Below are 13,508 nucleotides of genomic sequence, written 5' to 3' on the forward strand. Positions count from 1 at the left end.
CAGTTGGATGTCTGCCTTTGGTTCAGGTCACAGTCCCAGGATCCTGGCATCAAGCCCTGCATCTGGCTCCGTGCTCAGTGGGGAACCTGCTTCTCTCTCTGCCTGTTGTTCCCCCTGTTTGTGCATACATGCATGTGTGCACTTGCTCTCTCTCTCTCTCTTTCTCTGTCAAAAGAACAAATAAATTCTTAAAGAAAAGAGTATGCAGTATTTGTCTTTTTATATCTGACTTATTTCACTTAGTACAATGCCCTAAAAGTCCACCCATGTTGTTACAAATGGCAGGATTTTCTTCTTTTTTATGTTAAATAACATTCCATTGTATATTACACCACAGTTCTTATATCCGTTTCATCGATCAGTGGACACTTCGGTGTCTTTCATACCTTGGCTATTTTAAATAATGCTGAAATGAACATGAGGGTGATATATCTCTTTGAGATAGTGATTTCATTTCTTTTTTTAAGATTTTATTTCTTTATTTGACAGAGAGAGAGAGATCACAAGTAGGTAGAGAGGCAGGCAGAGAGAGAGAGAGAGAACCAGGCCCCCCACTGAGTAGAGAGCCTGATGGGGGGCTCCATCCCAGGACCCTGAGATCATGACCCAAGCCAAAGGCAGAGGCTTAACCCACTGAGCCACCCAGGTGGCCCAGTGATTTCATTTCTTTCAGTTATATACCCAGGAATGGAATTGCTGGGTCATAGGATAGTTCTAGTTTTAGTTTTTTGAGGTACCTCCATACTGTTTTCCATAGTAGCAGCACCAATTTACAGTCCCACTAACAGTGCGTGAGGATTTCCTTCTCTCTACCTCTTCACCAATACTTGCTGTTTCTTCTCTTTCTGATAAGCTGTTCCAACAGATGTGAGATTATTATCTCCTTGTGGTTCTTATTTGCATTTTCTTGATGATTAGTGATGTTGAGTGCCTTTATTTGTACCTCTTGGCTATTTGTATGTCTTTGGAGTTATATCTAATCATGTCCTCTGCCCATTTTGGGGGGGGGGGCAGAGGGAGATAGAGAAGTTTAAGTAGGCTCCACACCCCCAGTGTGGAGCCCAATGCAAGGCTCGATCTCACAACCCTGAGATCATGACCGGAGCCAAAATTAAGAGTTGGACAATTAAATGACTGAGGCACCCCCTCTGCCCATTTTTAAATTGGATTTGTGGGTTTTGCTTTTGAGTTGTGTAAGTTCTTTATACATTATATATATATATTAACCCCTTATCACATATATAGTTGATAAATATTTTCTCTCATTTAGTAGGTTGTCTATCCATTTCGTTGAGGTTTTCTTTGCTGTGCAGAAGATTTTTAATTTGATGTCCCATTTATTTTTTTGCTTTGTTTCCTTTACTTTGGTGTTAGATTAAAAAATCATTGCCCAGACCATTGGCAAGGAGCTTAGCAATTCTTCTTCTTGGAGTTTTATTGTTTTAGGTCTTAAATTCATTAAAATCTTTAATCTATTCTGAGTTTTTTGTATGGTATAAGATAGTGGTCCAGTTTTGTTATTTTGTATGTGGCTACCTCATTTTCCCAACATCATTTATTGAGGAGACTGTCTTTTCACCGTTGCATATTCTTTGGCCTCTTGTGAGAATATTATTGATCCTATATGTGTAGGTTTATTTCTGGGTTCCATTGATCCATATGTCTGCTCTTTATGGAAATACCATACTGTTTTAATTACTATACTATTTAATGACTATAGCTTTGTATAAATACTATATGGTTTCAAATCAGGGAGCATGATGCCTCCAGCTGTGTTCTTTCTTAGGATTGCTTTGTTTATTTGGGGTCTTTGGTGTTTCCTTAACAATTTTAGGATGGTTTGTTTTAGTTCTGTGTAAAGTGCCAATGGAATTTGATAGGGATTACATTGAATCTATACATTGCTTTGGGTAGCATGGTCAGCTTAACAGCATTAATTCTTCCTATTTGTGTCATCTTCAATTTCTTTCATCAATGTCTTATACTTTTCAGCATTAAGTCTCAGTTGAATTTATTCCTAGGGGTTTTATTATTTTTGAGGCTGTTATAAATAGGATTGTTTTCTTAATTTTTCCAGCACTTCACTATGAGTGTATAATCAATATATTTATGTATACTGATTTTGTATATCACACATTACTGAATTTGGCTCTTAGCTCTGAAAGTTTTTTGGCATGGAGTCTTTAGGGTTTTCTGTATATAATATGTCATCTGAAAATAGTGGCAGTTTTACTTCTTTCTTTCCAGTTGAATGCATTTTATGTATTTTTCTTGCCTAATTTCTCTGGCTAGGATTTCCAATACCATGTTGGATAAAAGTGATGAGAGTGGGTATCTTGTCTTATTCCTGATTTTTGAGAAAAAGTTTTCAGCTTTGCAACATTGTATATTATGTTAGCTGAGAGCTTATAATATATGAACTTTATTATGTTGAGGTATCTTCCTTCTATTCTCACTTTATAGAGAGTTTTTATCAAGAATGCATGTTGAATTTTGTCAAATGCTTTTTATACAGATATTGAGATGATATGATTTTTTAAAATTCTTTGTTTTGTTAATGTGGATCACATCAATTGACTTGTAGATGTTAAGTCATACTTGCATCCTTAAAATAAATCCCACTTGATCATGGTGTATGATCCTTTTAATGTGTTGTTGAATTCAGTTTGCTAATAGTTTGTTGAGGATTTTTGCATCTGAATCCGTCAGGGATATTAGCTTGCAAGTTTCTTTTCTGTGGGTTCCTTGTCTGATTTATCAGCTGGTTTTATAACATGAGTTTGGAAGTATTCCCTCTTCTTCTACTTTTGGGAAGAGTTAGAGAAGGATTATTATTAAATCTTTAAACATTTGGTAGAATTCATCTGTGAAGCAGTCTGGTCATTTAGTTTGTTTTGTAGGGAGGTGTTTGAGTACTGATTCACTCTCCATGCTAGTAATTGGTCTGTTCCGATCTTCTGTTTCTTCATGATTTAATCTTGGTAGGTTGTATGTTTCTAATAATTTTTCCATATCTTATAGTTTGCCCAATTTGTTGGTGTATAATTGTTCATAGTAATCTCCTATGATCTTTTGCTTTCCTCCATTATTAGTGTTATCACTATTTCTTATTTTAGGTCTGTTAATATTTGCTTTATATATTTAAGTATTCTTTTGGGTACACAAATATTTACAAATGTTATATCGTCTTGTTGGATTCACTCCTTTATCATTATGTAGTGGTCTCCTTTGTCTCTTCTTACAGTCTTTTAAAATCTGTTTTCTCTGATATAAATATAGCAGCCCTAGCTTTTTTATGGTTTCTATTTGCATGGAATATGTTTTTTAAGAATATGTTATTTATTTGAGAGAGAGAGACAGCATGAGCAGGGGTAGGGATAAGGGGAGAGAAGAGAGAAGCCTGAAGAGAGGGAGCCTGAAGTAGGGCTCAATCCCAGGACCCTGGAATCATGACCTGAGTAGAAGGCAGATGCTTAACTGACTGAGCCACGCAGGTGCCCCTGCAATATCTTTTTCTATCACTTCACTTTCTGTATGTGTCCTTACATCTGAAGTGAGTTTCTTGTAGGTAGCATAGAGTTTGTCTTGTTTTCTTCTCCATTCAGTCACTCTCTGACTTTTGATTGGAGAAATTAGTCTGTATATATTTAAAGTAATTGTATATGTATTGACATTTTGTTGTTTTCTGACTCTTCTGTAATTCTTCTGTTCCTTTCATCTCTTGCTTTTTTCTTGTATGATTTGATAATTTTCTATAGTAGTATGCTTAGGTCCTTTACGGTCTTTTGTGTTTATATTATAAATGTTTGATTTGTGGTTTTCATGAGGCTTATATATAATAACCTATATTTATAATAATGTATTTTAAACTGATAGAAACTTAAGTTTAAACAGATCCTAAACTCTATATTCTATCTCTATCCCTCCCATGATTAGTTTTTGATGTCACAATTTATTTTTTTTTATGATTTATTTATTTATTTGATAGACATCGCAAGTAGGCAGAGGCAGGCAGAGAGAGTGGGGAAGCAGACTCCCTGAGTCTGAACAGAGAGCGCAATGCAGGGCTTGATCCCAGGACCCTGGAATCATGACCCGAGCCGAAGGTAGAGGCTTTAACCCACTAAGCTACCCAGGAGCCCCAATGTCACAATTTAGATATTTTTATCTTGTGTATCCCTTAAGTGATTATTTTTGTTATAGTTGTTTTTTTTTTTTTTTTTTTTTTACTACTTTTGTCTTTTAACCTTCATCCTAGCTTTATAAGTGATTAATACACCATTATTGTGACACTAGATTATTCTAAATTTTACCATATATTTATCTTTACCAATGAGATTTATACTTTTATAGATTTTTCTGTTTCTAATTAATGCCCTTTATTTTCAGTTTAGTAAAGTCCCTTTAACATTTCTTTTAAGATCAATTTAGTGCTGAGACACTTATTTAGGTTTTTCTTGTCCAGAAAACTCTTTATTGCTTTTTAAATTCTGAAAACATTGCTGGGTAGAGTATTTTTGGTTGGAAGGTTTTTTTGTTTGTTTTTTAACGATTTTATTTATTTATTTGACAGAGCTCACGATATGCAGAGAGGGAATCAGAGAGAGGGATGAAGAAGCAAGCTCCCTGCTGAGCAGAGAGCCAGATGTAGAGCTCGATCCCAGGACCCTGAGATCATGACCTGAGCCGAAGGCAGAGGCCTTAACCCACTGAGCCACCCAGGCATCCCTTGGTTGGAAGTCTTATTTTCTTCCAGTACTCTGAATGTATTATGCCACTCCCTTCTGATCTATAGGGTCTCTGCTGAAAAATCTGCTGATGGTCTTATGAGATTCCCTGGCATGTCCCTTGTTTTTCTCTTGCTGCTTTTAAGATTCTTACCTTCCCTTTATGTTTGACTCATTAATTGTAATGTATCTCAGTGTGGATCTCTTTGAGTTCATCTTATTTGAAACTCTCTAAGCTTCCTAGATCTGGATGTCTGTTTCCTTCTTCAGATTAGGGATGTTTTCAGCCACTTTTTTTGGGGAAATATATTTTTTGGCTCTTGCTCACTCTCTTCTTCTGGGAGTCCTATGATGCAAATGTTGGTCTGTTTGATGGTGCCTTATGCGTTCCTTAAGCTAGCCTCACTTTTTAGTGTGTTTTTCATTTTGCTGCTTTGATTGAATGAGTTCCACTGCCCTTTGAGATCACTGATTGTTTCTCCTGCTTCATCTTCTGCTTTAGAGTCTGCTGTTGAAAACTTCTGTTGCATTTTTTAGTTCAGTTATTATATTCCTTAGCTCTGTGACTTCCTTTTTGGTAATCTCATATATTTACTGAAGCTCTCACTGTGTTCATCCATTCTTCTTCCAGTTTGGGAACTATTGTTTTGAACTCTATTATCAGTTAAATCCCTTATCTCCATTTTGTTAGGGGCTTTCTCTGAAATTTTATCCTATTCTTTTTTTCAATCTTTTAAAATTTTATTTATTTATTTATTTACTTATTTATTTGACAGAGAGAGAGAGAGAGAGATCACAAGTAGGCAGAGAGGCAGGCAGAGAGAGAGAGAGAGAGGAGGAAGCAGGCTCTCTGCTGAGCAGAGAGCCCAATGTGGGACTCGATCCCAGGACCCCAAGACCATGACCCGAGCCGAAGGCAGAGGCTTAACCCACTGAGCCACCCAGGTGCTCCTTATCCTATTCTTTAATTGGGAACGTACTCCTCTGTTTTTTTCATTGACTTGATTTTGTGTGCTAGTTTCTCTGTGTAAGATAAAGCAGTCACCTCTCCTACTCTTGAAGAAGTGGTCTTGTGTAGCAGATGAAACTTATCATTCAAGTCTGCCCTAGATCTTTGCTGTTTCTCAAACCTTTGTGATAGTCCAAACAGCCTATTTTATTGTCACTAAGCCTCAGTTGTTGACGGTGTGCCAATAGCTGTCAGGATCCCAAAGGGGAGAATCTCAGTCAGCACATATTGATTGAAAGTCAGACCCTCAGGCAGCAACTTTTAAATTACGCAAATATATACAGTCTTTTGAGAATGCAAGCGTAAGTGCCACTGGCTACCAGAGCCACATGATCTAGAGGTGTCCCCTGGGCAGCAGTTATAAAAATCAGGGCACCAGATGAGTGAGTGTACAGATTGCTTTCCAGGAGATACCAGCCATCTGAAGCAAGGCAGAGGGGGAGTGCAAAGATGACATCCACTAGCCTCTGTTTCAGGAGTGCATCTAAGTAGGTCCCTAAATGTGTGACAAACCAGAAACCTGCTCCTCAGACCTCAGCTATGACGATACACAAATATGTACTAGTTTTTGATTGCTGCTATGACAAGTGACCATTTTGTCATGGCTTAACACAACACCATTTATTATCTCTCAGTTCTGTAGGGCAGCAGTCTGGGCACAGCTGCTCAACTCCTTCACTGATCTGGTTTTACAAGGTTGGAAACAAGTTGTCATAGGTGGCATTCTTTCTGGGAGCTCTGGGAATGTGTCTGCTCAAGTTCATTCGCGGCAGTGGCAGTGGCAGAATTTAGGACCGAGATCCCTGTTTCCTTGCCACCCACTGGCTGGAAATTATTCTCCATTTCTAGAAGCTGATGTATTTCTTGTCTCATGGCTTCCTTCCTGCATCTTCAAAGTCAGTGACTGTAGGTCACCTCCTTCTCACATCTTGAATCAAATTCTTTCCTCTGCCTTCCTGGCTTCCCTTCACTCTGTCCCTCTGACTGACTTTACCTTGGGCCCTCATGGATAATTCAGGATAATTTCCTTATTGTAAAGTTAGTTGATAGTCACCTTTAATTCCATCTGCAAAGTATCTTCATAGCAGTGAATGACAAGCAGACAGGACTCTTAGCGGGGGACACCTCAGAGCCCTGCTACCATTCTAGCCAACTCACAGCTTCTGTTGCTGCTGTATGCCTTTAGTGGCAAGGTCCCAAAGCATTAGCTTTATTGAGTGTGTGCCTGAGATGTTATATATGTTTTAGGGCCAGCAACAGAGTCTCCATGAAATCTCCTGGGGTTTCCCTTTTCCATTGAGAGAAGGGTTGAAAGCGTTCACAGGGTGAGGCTGAATATGGGAAAAACTGAGGTATGGACGCATGGAGAGCTACATTGATGTAATTCAAGATTAGAACATGGTTGTCTCAGTTTCTGGGCCAGGATGGTTTTGTCTTTGTCATTTACTCAATTCTCCTATTTATTCATTCTTTGGATTATTCATCTGTTGACCAAAGAGGTATCAAACACCTGCCCTATGCTAGACATTTTGCTAGCTTTATGCTCTATGAGGCATTTACAGACGTTGCCCTCATGGAACAAACTTTGTAGTGAGCATTACATACATCAAGCGGCTGCTCCTACAATTAAGTAGGTATGTGTAATTGATAGAAAAGTAAAGTAGAGGCTCCCATGAGAGCTTATAATGAGGAGCTTTTCAGAAGATGAAGAAGTGACATTTTAAATTGAGGCCCAAATACGTAAGTGCTAACCAGGTATAGATGATTAGGAATGGGCTACCGTTCAAGTAAGGGGAATGGCATGTGGGCAAGGTGAGGCGCAAAGCAGAACAGAAAAACAAGGGAAAGAGAGTGTGGCTGGAAAATACGATGGGAGGGAGAGAATGGCAGGAGATGAGTTTAGAGAAGTCGGGTAGCTCAGATTGACCATGGACTTGATGGCCATAGGAAGGTATTTCTTCTTTATCTAAGGGGGAATGGGAAGCCATGGGAGGGTTTTAAACACACAAGGGTTTTAGAGCCTTGTGTGAGCTTTGGATTTTTAAAAAGGGCACTCTGGCTGCTGTGTGGAATAGATTAGAAGAAAGTAGGAACATGGGGGAGTATAGACACAACGGGTGCATTAGATGAAGCTAGAAAGTAAGTTTTGCAATAGTCCAGGTAAGAAGTAGCTTCGCCTCCGAAGTAGCTGGATTAGGTTGGGGGCAGTAAAAGTGAAAGGAGAAAATGAATCCGAGCCATATTTCGGAGGGAGAGTTGTCTTGCTGATGGGACAGATGGGGGAGCTGTGAGAGATGGTCGAGATGATTCCCGGTTTCTGTCCTGTTTGTGGCTCTTCTCATGACACAGGTCAGTTACAGATCATCTTCTTCTACATAACAGAAAGTTTACATTTTCTGAATAGTTTAGGTGCTATGATAACAGTTAAGATTCAGGTGGCCAGAAAGTCTTGTGTAATACCACCTGGAAGGAATTTGTTTTACCAAATTTGTCGAAGGAGCTTGGGGAATTTGTATTATATGATGATTTCAACGTTGTCCTGTTTTACTCTGTTCCTTGTATCTCCATTCTATTTCTTTGTCATTTCATCTGGGACTAGAAAATGCTAACGATGGCTTCCCAGACAGAGAAAAATTAGCATGAAAGGAGGCTGCATGTCCTCATTTCTTAACAGCCACTGCCTCATTTCCCTTAGGTCCAGTCTAATTTCTTTTGCCCACATGGCCCATTGGCCGCTATTAATTCTCATGATATTGATATCCACTCCCGACTTGGCTCACACAAAGTGCTGTGTGGCCATGTGTGTAGTCTTGGATAGAATGTTGCTCTATTCATAGGAGATAGCAGGGGGTCCTGAATCAGACATCCCCAGTGAAAATATATAATCCTCATGTAAGCTTCATGGTCATAACCTGAAGGAAGGTTTGACAGACATCTTCTTTGGCTCTTGTACTTTTCCTGGAGACTCTGATGTTGGATTGTCTGGGTTTGGATTAATCCCAGATCTTCCATTTATCAATGGGATGCCTTAGGCATTGACCTCCTCCTGCTTTCCCATTTGTAAAAAGAGAAGAAAATCAGGCTATTGGTTGGAATTAGTGGAATAACTCATTCAAAGCAAACAGCACAGAACTTAGCACATAGGAAGTAACTCTGTATGTGGGAGTTATTGTTGTTATTTTCATCATTAGGGAAGAAAGGTGCCAGCACACCATTCTCTTTGCTTTTGCTCTTCTACCTGAAGTCAAGAAGGGGCCCTTAACCCCTGCCTTGCAGTATGTGTAATATGGGCTTAGTTTTTTCCTTTGGCATTTTTGACAAGGAGGTAATTTAGAGGGAGAAGTTATTTGTTTTTGTTTTGTTTTGTTTTGTTCTGTTTCTTAGAATGAGAAGAGGATTCTGAGCAGGCCCTTGTCCCCAAGTATAGTCTTACAAACAGACCATAACAAACTTGTTGATCTGACCATGGACATGACCGTGAAAAGAGCCTGTGGGCTGCCTCCTCTCATGTGAGCTATTCTGACAGCTGAGCTCTGCTTAGCTCCCTGTCCCTTTATTACCTGGCTCAGTGTAGCTAGTCCTCTGGGGACTGAAGCAAATATGATCTCCTTAGCATTTTGTCTGAACGAATGCTCTCCAAGTATGTTGGCAGGAGGCCATGAGTTGACGGGATGGGGTCCTTGAGTAAGTCATTTAGCCTCTCTGGAAAGAGGGGTGATGACTCCATCAAGGAGCCAGAAGGAGGACAATAACCCATCCATGGCTTTTGGAAGTTGACCTCTGTGATCTTTCTATCCCCACCCTCCTGCTGCTACCCTGCCTACCTGTTGCCCTGCCCCCAGACCCTTTTAATGGTTTGGTGTCCTTGAACCAGTTCTCTCTCCAGCGAATCCTTCTTCAACATCCTCACCTTCATTGGCTTACAAATTCCTGCTTATCTTCCAAGACTCAGGTCAAATGTCATTTCTCACTTAAGCCTTTTTATTCATCCAATCTGCAGACATTGATCAAGCAAGGCACTGTGTTACACATACCGGCTAGGGCTGCAAATACGACAGACAAAGCCCCAGCTTTCACGGTGCTGACGTCCTAGTGGGAGAGACTGCCAGTACACAAGTAAATGAACCACAGAATGTCATGTTGTGATGAGTGCTATGGAAAGACCAGAGAAGGTGGGCAGGTGGGGGATGAGTGGTGGGGGGAGCTACTTTCCAAGGGAGCCGTTTTTAACTAAGACCTGCTGGGCGAGAAGAAACTAGCCCAGTGAAGGGCAGGGGTCTTGATGCACAAACATGTTAGTTTTGTTGGAAGAACAGAAAAGTTGTTACGGCAGAAACAGACTAGCACAGGAGAAGGGGTATGAGAAGAGATGAGAAAGATCTCAAGTGAGGAGCGCAGATTTGATCCGGAGCAAATGGGAAGAAAGGGGAGAAATCAGATTTTGGTGATAGCGCTGCTGGCTCTGTGCAGAGGGGCTGAGCCAGGACAGAAAAAGCAAGGAGAGGAAAGGAGCAGGAAGCGCAGCGGGGAGGCTTCTGCAGTAGTCCTGGATGGAGAGGTCGACCCAGAACGGCAACTGTGGGCCATTGAGAGATTTATGGTGAAGGTGCGGTTATTGGGGCTCTACTAACAGATTGGATTTGGGGGCAAAAAAAAAAAAAAAAAAAAGAAGACTTACGAGGTTTTGGATTTGAGCAACTGGGTTGTAATAATGGGTTGTAATGCCATTTGTGCGGTGGGAGACATTTGGAGATAATATTTGAGAGATTGAGCAGTCTGAAGTCTGCTTTGGACATGTTAATTTTGAGATGCCTGTTAGCTATCTGAAGGGCAATGTCCCATAGCTATGTGGAACTACAGGTAGAAATCTGAGGGAAGTGAGCAGGAATATATATATATATATATATATATATATATATATATATATATATATATATATATATATATATTAATTATATGTGTGTATAGAATTCCCCACCCCCAGCATGAATAGTGAATTTCTACCTCCTTTGCAGGGTTCTATTAAGATCCCAACAGTTCCTAGGTTCTCCTGCCTCTGTAGGTCCTGTATCATGTCATACATATTAAAATTCACCTTTATCCTACATTAAATTTAATTCTATGTGGTTCCTTAAGAGCTGAGTTGCAACTGACTAGTTTGACATGTTGCATTTAGTAGACATTTAGTTAAAACCTCATCTGCTTTTGCACATTTCAGAGGTAACTGTATTTTTAATGGAGCATGCTATTTTTGGAAGCCCTTAGAAACTTCTCATGCAAGGGTAGGGAACATTTAGCACTTAATTGGGAAAGTGAGCTTGCTCGACTAGACGGCCCCCATGATATTTTTATGCCCTTTTAAAGGCACTTAAATAGCTTCCTATTACCATCATGTGTTTTTGGGTCTGTGCCCCCCATTAGGCTATCAGCTTATAGAGGGCAAGAAGGACCTCAGCTTGTATATGACAGGGACTTCCTGTTCTTGGAAGCAATTAAGCTGAGCTCATAAAGAGGAAAAAGCCAAGTCAAGGGAGCCAGTGGGTCTTCTACCTGTAGTCAAGCTCTTAACCCCTGCCTTGCAGTATGTGTAATATGGACTTAGTGTTTTCCTCCGGCATTCTTGGCAAGGAGGCAGCTCTGTGCGGGTTGATGTGGGATCCATTCCCAACCACACCCTTCACTAGCTGTGAATCTTGAAAGAGGAAGTTAATCTCCATTGGCCTCTGAATGTCTTTGGGCCAAATCAAAGCAATTTCAGTAAAACTCAGTCTGCCTTAAAATATTAGATTCTTAAAATCATGTATTCATTCCAAAAATAATAATAATAAAAAAAGATCATACACTTTAGGCCCCAGGAAATGTTTCTGGGAATTTTTCGAAGTGGGGATGCAACATATCTTTTGTTGCCTGATCCCTGGCTTTGAAAAAGCAACAATTGGGCCCTCAGATTTGTCTCGGGTGGAGGGAAGATCTTGCGGGAAAATGCATCAGTAAGAAGACAAACATCCTTCTAAGTCCTTTGCAGGTAGAGTGGAAAGGAGCTGCTGGCATTTCCAGGTCCCAGACTGGCCCTCTGAGACTCCGTGATGCTGCCCAACGCATTCTTCTTGCCCACGAGCTGACTCTGGGCCAGATGTCCGCCTCTCACGATGAAGAGGAGACATGACTGTATGCATCACAGCCCCGCCTCTAGTGCCAAGCAGCTCCCATGAGCCACAGCGACATTAAGTTCCGCTTGGCTGTGCCCTTCTAAAGTTGTCAGTGGCTCTGGAGTATCCTGCCGAGAACTTTGGATTTTATGGATTTGCCACAAAAATAACATTTGGACATGGCAGTCACCCAGAAGCAGGTTATTGCTTTGTGTCTTTAACATAGACTGATTTGGGGCCCAGGGCCCAGCTGCTGCTGGCCTTCACATTCTCTCTACCATTTTGGGGGGTTAGAGGGTGAAGGAGGCAGGAGGGTTGCGCTAGGCAGGCCGTAGTGTAACGTTGCCTCCAGTTTTCTCCAAATGCATCACTCTGCTGTCTGTCATTTCTCTTTGCATGAAGCTGAAGGGTGACAGGAAAAGAGTTAAGAATACATGCCTACTTCTACTTTCACTGCCTGAAATTCACTTGCACACAACTGGCAGGTCCCTCATAATGAAGAGTAGAGTGTTGAGTGGCAAACGGTGGGTCCGATAGAAGAGCTCAGCAGCATGATGCGAAGCCCCCAGCGCTGGGGTGAAAAGCGAGGCAGGTCTGATCCATCCGTGGTTGGACACTGGTGGTTGGACAGTGGTGATTGGCAGGGTCTGCCACGGGTATGGGGGCTGAGGATGGGCACGCTACTTATTTTTGGAAAGCGTGGAAATGTAAATCTTTCCTGACTAATCCGTTGGATATTGAGTCACTGTTCTTCGTAGCAATTAGATTAAACCATTGAGACAGTGACTTGCTTCCCTGAACCCTCTCTTCCGTTGGAAGTTCATTGATGATGTTCCTCTTGCTCTCTTCCCATCCCCTTAGTTAGGCCTTGGCTGCCTAGCTCCAGAACCAGTCCTAGGTCCACTTACTTTACGAAACTTGCCTTGACCAGTTCAGTTCAAAGGAATTTCTGCTGCCTGAACCTGACAAGTTAGTGTCCCATTCATCTCAGACTTAGAATTCACGAATGTTAATGGTCTTACTGCTAAGCTTTGTTTTTATTGTTCTGTCTGGTTGTGTAATCCCAGTCAACCTATTTCAAGCCCATCTGCCTCAGCTTTCCGGTTTGTAAACAGAAGGTAGTGATAGTTTGCAAACTGAGCATATTTTACTTTAGAGTTTTTGTGAGAATTAAGAGAATTTACATCAGTATGCATATACTCTATATTCCCTCATTGTGTTGTACATAGTAAGAGTTCAGTACAATTAGTCCCCGCCACCCATCCTCATAATGCGATTTCATGACAGCAGGGGGTCTCTCTACCATCTTGTAGCCCTAGATCTCTAAACCTCTTTGGAGTTCAATTTCCATGTCGCTTGCACTGATATCTCATTTCTCTTCCCATAAAGGCAGGGCACTGAACCTTCAGAGCTAGTGCCTGCTTCACAGGCAGGGTTTGCAAAGATCTGTAATCCACGGTGGGTCTTTACCAACTACACAGTCCCACGCTATGGCACGGACTGGAGATTTTAGACCAAGTTAGCTTCGACGCACCTGGGGCTACACCACTGTCAGTTTCACACAGGATATCAGCAAATTGAACAAAGTCTTTTCCCCTTTCAACAGCTTTCACGCTCCACCCC

General features: G+C 41.0%; 1 protein-coding gene and 1 long non-coding RNA gene across 3 annotated transcripts in view; one reads left to right on the forward strand and one right to left on the reverse strand.

The window, feature by feature from the left end:
* PCSK5 (proprotein convertase subtilisin/kexin type 5) overlaps positions 1–13,508 on the reverse strand; it is a 452,950-nt gene that overhangs the window by 135,769 nt on the left and 303,673 nt on the right. The window lies entirely within an intron of this gene.
* Positions 1–13,508, forward strand: part of LOC131813107 (uncharacterized) — a 60,924-nt gene that overhangs the window by 19,158 nt on the left and 28,258 nt on the right. The window lies entirely within an intron of this gene.

The sequence above is a fragment of the Mustela lutreola genome, chromosome 12, assembly GCF_030435805.1.
Source record: "Mustela lutreola isolate mMusLut2 chromosome 12, mMusLut2.pri, whole genome shotgun sequence".
Classification (NCBI taxonomy): domain Eukaryota; kingdom Metazoa; phylum Chordata; class Mammalia; order Carnivora; family Mustelidae; genus Mustela; species Mustela lutreola.